Source organism: Callospermophilus lateralis, chromosome 15 (assembly GCF_048772815.1).
Source record: "Callospermophilus lateralis isolate mCalLat2 chromosome 15, mCalLat2.hap1, whole genome shotgun sequence".
Taxonomy (NCBI): Eukaryota; Metazoa; Chordata; class Mammalia; order Rodentia; family Sciuridae; genus Callospermophilus; species Callospermophilus lateralis.
The window spans coordinates 19,513,312-19,526,078 of NC_135319.1; positions in this window are offsets into that span (position 1 = coordinate 19,513,312).

Here is a 12,767-nt window from a genome sequence, read left to right on the forward strand (position 1 = left end):
GGCTTTTCTGGCGCCTGACATGGAGTCCATTATTGATCAAGGGACCTAGGGAACATTTCATCTCTGATGTGACATCCCATCTCTGAAGGTTCAGGGATGCAGTAGCAACTTGAGCATCTCAAAAACAGGTGTTAATGGTGAGCCCTTTCCAAGACTCTTCAGGATGGGGACTAAAGGTTGCAAATCCTCAGGGTAAGAGCAGCTGGGCGGTAAGCCACATTCCAACCATGCTCTGGGGCTGGGGCCAAGTATCAGAAGTTGCAGAGCCACTCAGGGAAACAATGCCACTCTGTGCTCACTGCTGGGAAAGCAACACTCATTCCAGAAGCACTGCTGAGGGCTCCCTGTATCCCCACCACGGGGTTCTTCCAAGATTCCAAGTAGATGATGCAAACTAAAAGTTGCTGAGATACTATGACAACATTCACCAGTGACTGACAGGCACAGTACGCAGTGCTTGCTCTACCCCAGGATCCCAGAGACAGTGCTTTGGAGAGTCACATGGCACAGAGAACTGGCTCTGCCTTACTTAGCCACCTGCTAGTGGAATGCATGATAAATACAAGTTTGTTCAAAATGGGAGAAAGGGAGGCAAGGGAAGGATCAATTGGAAGATAGTATACTAGAAGGCAAGTTCCCTGCCAAAGGGATATGGGGGTAATGGTTAACCCAGAATGAATAAATAATATTTGAATCAGACATTTTTTTGGTAAAAGGATTTGCAATATAGTTTTTATTTCTAAATAAGTTTCCTTTGATCCTTGAGAGTGTTTCCAGGAAGCACAGATGTGTTATGCCACATAGACAATACCAATGTATCAGCAATCTGATAAAGGAAGAGTCCTATGGTTTCCCAGTCCGTGTGAGAGGGTTGGCACTAGCACTCCTTAAGAGCAAGCCTTAGATCACATGCTTATCTGTTGTTGTACCATTTTCAACAGCCCCTACAAGTTATTGGATGGAGATAAGGGCCAACCAGAAGCTTGCATCTGTCTGGTATTTAATGCAATAGGTATTCCAAATAAGCAGAGCTCTTTGTGCAGTCATGCAATAGTTTTTTTTTTCTCTCTCTCAAATTGAATGACAAATTGATAACAAACACATTCCCATAAGCCTTGATGGTGGGAGCATTTGAGCAGTTTCCTTAGTTGCCCTGAGAAGGGAAGTCAGAATCTGACTGTTCATAGCAGACAGGGAATGTGGGTGCAGATAGGTGGGGATCTTGTTCCATTCCTGATGGGATGTTGTCCTGGGTAGTTTCCTCTGCACAGAAGGATCCTCAGTGTGGAGGAGGAGCCAGTGGTCTTGCCTGTGTTGGGCGGATGTAATGTGAATGCCATGACCACAGATGCGCCACAGCCCAGGCATGTCAGGCCTTGCACATCAGAGCAGCCCCATGCTCAGAGTCTGAACCAGTAGAGCTGAATGACCAGGTCACAAGAAGCACACCCACAAGTGAGCTGTCGGAACCCATGTAATAAACATTTCTATAAACCCAATGGCTAACGCATTGTGTTGGTTGTGTGTTAGAGGTGAGGAGTTCCAGGTGATGATGGACGTGTGATTTAGAAACATCTGGGCTTTGTGGTGACTGTCATCAGTTAAAGGGGAGTCTTCTGTGTGTGCAGCATTAGAGAGTGGTGATGACCTTTGCTAAGATAGCAAAGTAAAGCTTGAAAACACTCTTACCACTGCCAAAAATAAAGCTGGGATGAGATGATTCATCATCAGGTAGACTGGAACCTCTACACCTTCCAGTGGACAGGGCAAGAAAATTACACATTCCTCAAAAGCAAATAAATACCATAGGTCTCCATTTAGTTCTCAGCCTGTGCTTTAGTCAGCTTTTTTCTATGACCAAAAGACCTGATGAGAATGATTTTAGAGAAGGAAAAGTTTATTTGGAGTTCACAATTTCAGAGGTCTCGGTCCATCGATGGGACTCTTTTGCTCTGGGTCTAAGGTGAGGAAGAACATCATTGTGGAAGAGTGTCAGGGAGGAAAGCAGCTCAAGATATAGCCACCAGGAAACAGAGAGAGCTCTGCTCACCAGGGACAAAATATATGTTCCCAAGGCATGCCCTAGTAACCTACCTCCTCAGCCATACCCTACCTGCCTAGAGTTACCCCTCAGTTAATCCATTCAAGGGGATTAATGTCCTGGTTGGTTAAACCCAATCATTTCACTTCTAATCTCTCTTGCACTATCTCACACATGAGCTTTTGAAGGATACCATAGGCCCATAACAGCCTGGGATATCTTACACCCTTTATCTGTATCCCCTGGTATCCCTACAAAGCAGATGTAGTGATGAGCCTTATCCCTACTGAGAATCAGACTAGGTTGGCTGAACCTGTTGTGTCCTGCCTCCTTCTCTTAGAAGAAACCAGAGCTGACACTTTGTCCATGTGGAACAGAGCCATTGGAATTAGAAAGAGGACTAGGCTGGGGATTGTTCAGTCCTCCACTAACATGCTGACTGCCCTTGGCCAAGACCCTTAACATCTTTGGTTAAGTGTTCCTCAATTAAAGTGTGAATAATGGCAATGGCTCAGTAAGATATGGAGAGGTGTTTTCAGGCTACAAGTCACAAGTCATGGTAAGGTCCCCTGTTCTCATTGCTGTTGGGCCATCACAGTGAGAAAACATGGAGGAATCACCACCCCAACTTTACCTGGGGCAGGTCCAAGGCAGGTCCAAGAATTTCTTCCTCAACCTCAGATTGTAGGACTTGAGTTTGGGGAGGGTATAACTGCCAACCCCAGCAGAGACAAAGAGCTACGTGGACCCCACAATCGTGAGGAGCTATGCACTGGTGTCCTTCCTTTCTCCCATCAACCCTAAGGTTTTTGTTTCCTGGTTTTTGTTTTTTTATTTCTTTGGTTTATTGGTTGGTTTGAGTTTTCTTAAGTATCTTTATTGAGACAAAAATTCACATACTAGAAAATTCACCAATTAAAAGTGGACATTTAAGTGGTTTTTAATATATTTATAATCTAAGTTCACCATAATTTCCATAATATATATGCACATTTTCATCACACTTGAAGGTCCCCAACCCAGTTCCCATTTCCCATCCCCTGCTCTAGGAAACCACTTATCTACTTTTTGCCTTTTTAAATTTGCCTACTCTAGGCATTTCATATAAATGAAATTATAAAACACCATGTAACATTTTCTTTTTTTTGACAGCTTCTATCATTTTACTGATATTTTCTGTTTAATAATACTTCATCCTACTTTCCTTTAATCCTTTAGACATGGTTTCTTTTAGTTCTTTGGACATACTTTGGATTGCTTTGAAGTCTCTGTCAGCTATTGTCCTACATCTAGGTCACCTCAAAAGCTGTGTCTCTTGTCTGATTTTTTCCCCCAATGTAACCCACTTTCCTGTTTCTTTGTATGTCTCAAAAATCTGTGTTAACAACTGGACATTTTGGCTAATATATAAGGCAAATTTGGATACTGGCTCTCCCTTCTTCTCTGCCTGGTTTCTTGTTATTTGTACATTCATGTGTTTGTTTACTGACATGGCTGCACTAATTCTATGAAGTCAGATAAGTCAGATTTTTTTTCTTGCTTTTAATCTTTTAGTCACCTATTAGTTTCTGTTTTAGTCATCTTTTTCGTCACTGCAACCAAAAGACCTGGCAAGAACAATTAGAGGAGAAAAAGTTTATTTGGGGGCTCATGTTTTAGAAGGCTCACGCCATAGATAGCCAACTCCATTGTCCGGGGCCCAAGTGAGGCAGAATGTGGTGGCAGAAGAGTATGCTGGAGGAAAAGTGGTCCGGGACATGGCCAATAAGAAGCAGGGCGGGGGGAGCTCCCCTCACTACTGAGAAAATATAAATCCCAAAAGCACACCCCCAAGACCCACCTCCTCTAGCCACATCAAACTTGCCTACAGTCACCACCCAGATAATCCCTATCAGGGGATAAATGCACTGATAAGTGTAAAACCCATAACTCTGTCATTTCACCCCTAAACTTTTTTGCATTGTCTCACACATGAGCTTGGCAGCGGTGCCTCATAGCTAAACCATAACAGTTTTCCTTGAGTCTTTATAAGCCATTTATCTCTCTGGACCAATTAGATTCTTACACTTCACCATTGCAATCTGTAAGGCAGGGAGAGGAGGGGAACTTGCAGTCTTCTATCACATATCAAGGAGTTTACACTTTCTCTACAGTTAACCAGGGACAAGAAGGTATAACATCCTTTTTTTATGATACTCTGGAGAAGAATCATTCTTGAACATATAATACTGTTTGCCAGAGTGATTTTATTTTCAGGACTTTCGCCTGGCCCAATATTTAGTTAAAGGATGTATTTAAATACCTTATGCCTATAAGCCATCTACCCTTTGTTGACGGATCCATGTGCAGATGGGGAATGTTTTCACATCTGATCTGATTGCCCCAGAATACATCCTGCCTAGCACTTGCATATAGCCTTCCAAACCCCTGGAGTTGACTGATTCCCAAAGGGCTCTTCTTGGCTGTCTCTTTTCCATTTCCCTATTAAACATGTGACTGTCCTGTTCTTTTGCTTACTGCTACCAGAACCATGACTTACAAACACCCTTTTAATTGTTTTCCATCAAGATTTCCATTGTCTTTTTTTTTTTGGGGGGGGGGGAGCGAGTACTGAGGATTTAACTCAGGGTCACTTGACTACTAAGCCACATCCCCAGCCCTATTTTTTGTATTTGGAGGTTTCACTGAGTTGCTTAGTGCCTTGCTCTTTGCTGAGGCTGGCTTTGAACTCATGATCCTCTTGTCTCAGCCTCCTGAATTACAGGCATGTGCCACTGCGCCTGGCAAGATCTTCATTGACTTTAAGAGCTCCATGATAATGGAATTCTCCACATGCTGTTGTAAACAGTCATTCCTCTCAGACTGAGCTCCAAGCTCTTAATTCTTACTGTCTTCTTTCTCCCTGAGCAAAACTTCTGCAGCTGCACAGGAGCTGGGGGTGGGGACAGCTGCCTGCTTCCCTGGAGGGACACCTTTGCTCTACAAGTAGGTAGAGGAAGGAGTAGCCCCTGGTATTCTTAGTGCATCCTTCCCAGAGTGGAACCTTTGTACTAGGAGTGAGTTGGGGCTGGCAAATCAAGGCTACCATATTTTCAGCCTGCTTAGCCTGGAGTAAAGCATACTGTGTATGAGTGGGAGCTTGTGTAGGAGAAGGGAGTCAGCCATTTTGATATCCCTGACTGGAATAGAACTTCTGCAACACAGGGCCAAAGGGTATGAGGAACAGAGCATCTTGCTCCTCCCAAAGTGAGATCACACCCTAGATTTGGAAGTGAGGGAGAGGAAGTCCCTGTGTTTTGGACACACAGAGTTTCCATAAGGTGGAATTGAGAGGAGCATGCCATAGCCCCTTCCTCACTGTTCTTACAGATATTTAGTAGATTTTCTTGAATGAGTGTTTCTCTATTTGCTGTGTGCTCTTAGGACAATTTCCAGATAATTAAAGGAGCTATTATGTATAATTTACTCCAGTTAATTTTTGTTTTTTCCGGGAAGAGTGTCCTCTGAGCTACTCTGGGGCAAGAAGTGTTGCTCCTAATTTTTAAAATGTTGTTTATTTGTTTGTTTGTTCGTTTTATGAAGATCATGAAAAAATGGAGAGCACTTATGAGAGTTTTGACCATCCAGTGCATACCATAGGCCCTAAGCTTGAGCCCTGTGCCTGTTCTTCTCAGACTGTGGGGCTGGAGCTTATCGAACTTCTCTAAGCCTCCTTTCTCCCATTATAATGAGGGAATAAGAGTACCTCTATCTGAGATTAGCTGAGGATTGATTTTAATGCTATAAGTTTGTTCCCACAGGGTCCTTCTGCCCTTGAATGCCCTTTTCATGGGACATGAGAGCCTACAGCTGCTCTGAGGTCATTTGCTCCCTCCCTGGTCAGCTCTGCTGGCATGCAGCTCTCTCTGCAGGCTGCAAGTTACTCTCATCAAGTCCCAGCTCCTGCTTTCAGCTCAGCCCATAGCTAGCACTTTGCCAATGACTTGTCAGTTTGAGAAACTAATCTGACCCATCCCATTCCTCACTGACTTTTCAAAGTCAGGTATATCCAAATGGAAAAATCTCTGGCCCATTCCCTGTAGGCACAGCAATTTTAAGATTTCTCTGCAAACTGACCAGTTATTCAGCTGTCACCTGCCTCTCAAAGCCCTGGGCTCAGCTGCTGGCCCTCTGGTGAATGGTCAGCTGTCTGACCACATGGAGAGGGGAGGAAAAGGGGAGTATTCTAGGGAGTTGAAAAGGGACTGTCCCTGTGTTGGCTGGAATGGGACTCTCCCTTGGGACATTCCTGGCTGACCAAAAGTGGATTGTTATTTCCCAGAGAAGAAGGAAGAACTAACCCATGACCTTTGTACAAGAGAGACAAGGGATTTTTGAGAAGCAGAGTTTTGGGATGTTGTACCCTGAGTTTCAGGTCATGACAAGGGAGAAAGAGAGAGAAACATCAAGCTAGAAGGCAGAAGGGCAGCCGAGAGTGTGTTCCTACGTGGCTTACTGTGATTTGGGTCAATGGACTCATATGTAACTTGAGGGATGAGGCCATTTCTAAAGGTCCAGGCAGCTCTGGGATTCAGAAATATCCTAGCTGTGCACATTAATGGACATTTCTCCAGGCTGTAGAATAAGACCAAGGAAAACTCAGCGTGAGTATAGCAATACACTATGCACATTTTTTAATTAAATTAGATTTAAATTTTAATCAAATTAAGATTCAATTGATTTTTAAATGTTTTAATTAAATTTGAATAATCACTTAGGACAGCAATCTAGGTAAATGGAAGTCTCAGCATAATCTGGGGTGGGTACCAAAGCCCAAGGGAATGTCCACCACCTCGTGGGTATACTGTGAGCTAAAGAGCAGATAACAATGAAGTGAGCAGCCCCTGCCTTTAATGACCCATTTGTCCCTACATAACTGCTTCTGTCTGCACATGGCCCACAGGGTGAGGGTGCCCCCAGCCTACTATCATCTTAGTTTCCAGGAAACTGGGTGAATATTTTCAGGCCCAGGTCTTGGTTCCTCTTTCCAGAATGGCACATGTTCCGTCCTTTTAAACCAGTAAATATAAACTTAGAAAATACGTTGCTAAGGACAAGTCAGTTTAATTCAGCAAATGTTTCTCAAGCACCTACTGTGTGGGCCAGACAGCATGCAAGCTTCTGGGTCTGAAGGGGTGCGTCCGCCACCCTGTCTAGTCCCATGAATGGAGCATAAGTAAGTGGGACTGACGTGAGGAGGACATAGCATTGCAATATGCTTGCAGTGTGCCATGAGAAATTCATTCAGGCAGAAGGAAATCTAGGAAAGTAGTTGAATTGAGCTTCAAAACCAGGATTTTTACCAGGCACATCATTATTTATCCTGAGACAAAAGACGCATGACCAAGCTCGTCAGAGTCTGAATAGGACAGATAGTCTTTCCATCCAAAACAAAGAAGGTTTTTGTGCAGTAGGAAGAACGCAGGGCAAACAACAATGACAAGAATGACTGACAGACCTGAGTGTGTTCAGGGTTTTCCGTGTTCTGTCTCCTCCAATCCTCACAGCCTGGGACACTACAAATGGGACCGAAACAGTGGATGGGAAAGCACAGCATGGAGAATCTCGAAACTTACACACTAACCTACACAAGTTAAAAATGGTGGAGCCTGTGTTCACTGTATCCTCCAGAGCAGAGGCTCTTAACACCATTAGGAGACCAAACACCAATGCTGGCCCGTGGGACTTACCTGCCCAATGATCTTGACCCCTTCCTCAGGGCCTGCCTCCCCTCCTTTTTAAATGAGTGTAGTTTTGACCTAAGATCATATCATAGTTCTTGCTATTGTAACAAACACTAAGCAACTTAAGCAACATTTTTTGTCTCACAGTTCTGGAAGCTTCCATCCAGGGGCCCAGGGCTTGCTGCCCTCCAATGCCTGGGAATTCTAGAGAAGATTGTCAGAGAGAGAATAGCCACATACAAGCTCCCCAAACTCCTTGTCACTGACCCCAGAGCTCGCTGGATAATTTCACCAATTCCCAGCAGCCTGGTGGGGGCCTTTCTTGCCTAAAACTTTAGAAGTCATTCTTCATTTCTTCATGTGTATTTTCAGTTCCTATTTCTCCAGCTTGAGTGGCTCACTGTGTCTCTGGCTGGGTCTTTCCTAATCACCCAGAACCTTGCTCCTCATGCATGATGTTCTATAGAGTATACTTGTTCTCTTGTTCTCTCTCTTCAAGATGTTCCCTTCTCTCCTTAGACTCCACCTACTCATCACAACAATGAGTCCCAGCAATGACTTTGCCTCCTGGAATGGATCCACCTTATTTGCTGGTACTTTGAAGAGTTAGAGTAGGGATTAAGGAGTTTCTGCCCAAGGACACCACGGATTCTTTCCTTGCAGGTAAAGCCTGGGTTTTGATGGCTTGTATACCTTGGCCAGCAGTGTGCTTTACCCAGCCAGTCACAGTGGGTCCATCCATAGCAGGGCTCCGTATCCTGACCTGATCAATGGGAGCAATAGGAAAGGTTTCCTTGGCAATCACAGAACCCTTGTTTCAGCACTGCCCCCTGGAACCATTTTCAAATATCTTGGGGATCTAAAACGAGTCTACTGAAGATGGCAGAGAGCAAAAATGGAAATAACTTGGATCTTTTAAATTTTTTTTCTTTTATTAGTGAATTATAGTTGTACATAATCATTGGGCATCATATGTGCATGGAATTCAGTCCCTAGTTCCCTCCCTTTCTCTCTCCTCTTCCCTTCCCCAGTCCCCTTCTTGTACTCTCCTAGTCTACCTTCCACTCGTTTATTTATTGATTTATTTATTTTTAATTGGTGCTTTATAGCTACACATAAAGGTAGAATTTACTATGGTATATTTGTACATGCACATAGTGTAGTTTTGTCAAAATCATTCTTCCCCTTTCCTGTTTCTCCTCCCTCCTCCTCAATCTTCTTCTACTCCACTGACCTTCCCTCTATCTTTGTGATACCCAATCCCCTCCTTCCACCCCCCACCTTATTTTGCTCTAGCGCTTGGGTCTTCAAAGATGACTTTGAGACACTGAATGAACCAACCTTGGGACTACCCATTTATGTCTTTTTTTTTTTTAAAGGTTAGATAATAAAGTCCTCTTTGTTGGGGATGTTTAATTTCTCACAGCTGAAATCATCCAAACCCTAGTGTAGCTTATTCATCTCTTTCAGCAGGTTTGATAGGGAGAAAAAATCCGTATCACTCCCAGACTCTTCTTTTACCTGCAGACCAAATCAGGCCTTCTGCTTATTTGAGTAAAAAAGAAAAAAAAAAAAGTTTTATTGGAACACAAGACACACTCACTCATTTACATATTGTCCACAGCTGCTTTTGCTTGAGAATTTTCAAGATAGATGGTATAACCTTTGGATATGAACATGGTTACATCAGGCCCTTAACAAAAATGTTTGCCAACGCCTAATGTAGACTTATTAGGCCAGGGGGAAGAAATATATTCCTCAAATATTGCCACAGGTTACATAGGTACATTAAAACATGAAATCCAATCCGCCGGGTATGGTAGCACACACCTGACGCAAACCTGTAATCCCAGCGGCTTGGGAGGCTGAGGCAGGAGGATCACGAGTTCAAAGCCAGCCTCAGAAAAAGCGAGGCACTAAGCAACTCAGTGAGACCCTTTTTCTAAATAAAATACAAAATCGGGCTGGGAATGTGGCTTAATGGTCAAGTGCCCATGAGTTCAATCCTGGGTACCCACCCCACACACACACCAAAAAACAAAACAAAGCGTGAAATTCCAGAAAAAAGGTACTGTTCCATCCTGCAGAGTCTTGAATGCCCTGCAGTTGGACCACACTCTGTCACAGAGGTTGTGCCCTCAGAGACATGCAACTGGCATGATGGCTAATTTCATGTATCAACATGGCTACCCTATGGGGTCCAGCTGATTGATCAAACACCAGTTTAGATGCTGCTGTGAAAGTATTTTTTAAGCCAGATTAACATATAAATTAGTAGATATTGAATAGTGAAGATGACCCGTCATAATGCCACTGGGCCTTATCCAATCCATTGAAGATCTAAAGAGGAATACTGAAGCTTTCTGGAAAAAAAAATAAATAAATAAAAAAGCAGTTTCACTTCACAACTGAAACACAGAAACCCTGCATGAGTTTTCAGCTTTCTTGCTGACCTGCAAATTTCAGACTCATTGCAACATTGACTCTTATCTGAATCTCCAGCCTGCTGGGGCCTGCCCAAGAAATTTCAGACTTGCCAATTCCACAATTGCATGAACCCATTATTTCTTAAAATCTCAATCTTTTTCTGTCTCTGTCTCTCTGTCTTTCTTTATCTTTTGATCTCAATAGGATATATATAGTCATTATTCAGTGTCTGTGGGGAATTTAATCCAGGACCTCTCTTGGATGCCAAAACCTGAGGATGCTCAAGTCCCTTACATAAAGTGGTGTTGTATTTGGGTATAACCTGTGCACATACACTTTAATCACCTCTGAGTTACTTATAATAGTGAATGCAATGTAAGTGCCATGCAAATAGTTCGTGTATTGTTCAAGGAATAATGACAAAGAAAAATGTGTGTACATGTTCAGTAGGAACACACCTTTTTTCCCCAAATACTTTTGAACCACAGCTGGTTGAATCTGTGACTGTGGAACCAGCAGATACAGAAAGCCAAGTGTGTGTGTGTGTGTGTGTGTGAAGAAACTCTCTCTCTCTCTCTCTCTCTCTCTCTCTCTCTATATATATATATATATATATATATATATATATATATATATATATATATATATATCTCCTATTGGTTCTGTTTCTCTGATAAATTCTGACTAATACATTGATCATTATACTTCTATCCCTGGCTATAATGTCCAATGCTTGTTTATTTTACTGAGAGAATTTTCAAGGTGAAAAGCCAGAGATGATTCCCAAATGGAGACAAAATTTTAGCAATTATATGATGCTATCCTTTCTTGAACACATAGATCCTTAGTTCACAGCCATAAGGACTGGTAAGTCAGTTTGGGGATAAGCAGCCCCCACCCCCCAGGGGCTACACAGAGGTGGCTTTGACAGTAGGCTGGGGGTGCAGCTGGAACATCTTTCAAACACAGAGCTCAAAGGTCAAGCCTGGCTGGCTGTAGGCCAGTTTGTCTCCTCCCTCTTGGGGAATGTTTTGCATTCCTTCAAAGCTGCATTCTTGGAAGAAGAGATGATGGGAACTGTTTTCCTCCAGGACACAGGAGCTACCCATTCTCTTGCTTGCCTGAGGACCATCTATTTTGAAACACAGTCCCGGAACTGGACAGACAGCTCTTGTCTGTGCAAATTTTCTGTGCTTTCTCAAGCTTCCTTTCTTTTCTGTCTGGGGGGTCTCCACTTCCTTTGGCTGCTTCATATCCTGGCTTGAGGGAAGGTTCTGATTGCTTCCTAGTTCTCAACCTTGCATCTCCTGTTGGCAGCTCACTATTCTTAGGAATTCTGGCTTTCATACAACACCAGGCCCTTTGTGGAGGACATTATTTCTGAAAACATCTTCCTGTAAGAAGCACTGCCCTCTGTACATCCTTTGTACTGTCTCATGCCTAGCTCCCCGAGTCTAACAAACAGAATTGCTATTTGTTAAATGAAAGAAAATATTGAACAAAATGGAGTCACTTTCTAATATTACTAAAATTATTGTTATACTGCAAATGCACTTTGTTGCAGAATCTTGCATTGCCCCGTTATTTTCATCTTAGTTTTATGATGTCATCATTTTAAGGCATTACAATGTCAGTTAGTCATCATTAACACATTTTCTGTGACTTCCAGGAGCCCCAGCCCAAAGTGCAAGGAGGAATGAAGTATGGATGAAGTATGGGGAGGTGGTGCAGGTCTTGGGGAGGCAGGGAAGCCTAAGGAAGTTGGGAGATGTCCCCTCCCTAGCCTTCCAATTTGTACTGTTGGATGGTTCCCTCCCACACACCCTGCCTTCAAAATTCTATATTTCCAATATCAGAAAAATGGGGGGAGACAGTGAATAAAAAGAGCTTTAGAGTCACTAACAAACCGGCCTATTGGCACTCTGTGCCTGTGGATCTGCAGCCATCCTTGTCCCCACATGTTTTTGGAGCACATGAAGTTTAGATAGCCATACCCTTTTCTCAGAAATCAGGTGGAGAAAGGGCTTGGGCCAAGCAAATGTTTCTCCCCAGAGGAAGTTTCAGCAGCAATTTTTGGCTATATCATCTTTTCTTTTTAACATTATAATCTTGTTCCATACTGCTTTTAATTAATCATGGCTTAGAAACTCAGTATAATTTATTATAATAACTTATGACATTTCATAACATAGAGGGGGCTATATCATCTTTTAAAGCAAACTTCCCCCTACCCAAGGAACTCTATGCTCAAACACTAATTAGCTCTGTAGAGTGGAACACAAAAACTTCTCCAAAGCATTAACCATAAAGAAAAACTAATACATTGTTGGGTGTGTGTGTGTGTGTGTGTTGTGTGTGTGTGCATGCACGTGCCTTGAATGAGAAAGCACTTATTTGCCGTAAAATCATTGAAATTTATGTCCATTTGGGGAATAAATTATCAGTTTCAACCTGCCTTTTTTGTGGGTTCAGTGTTCCTTGTATATTAACCCGAAGTTATTATTTCTATGCTAGCAAATGGTGCCAATGAAAGCAAATTCACATGAGAAAGAAAGATAAGTGGAATGCATTTTGAG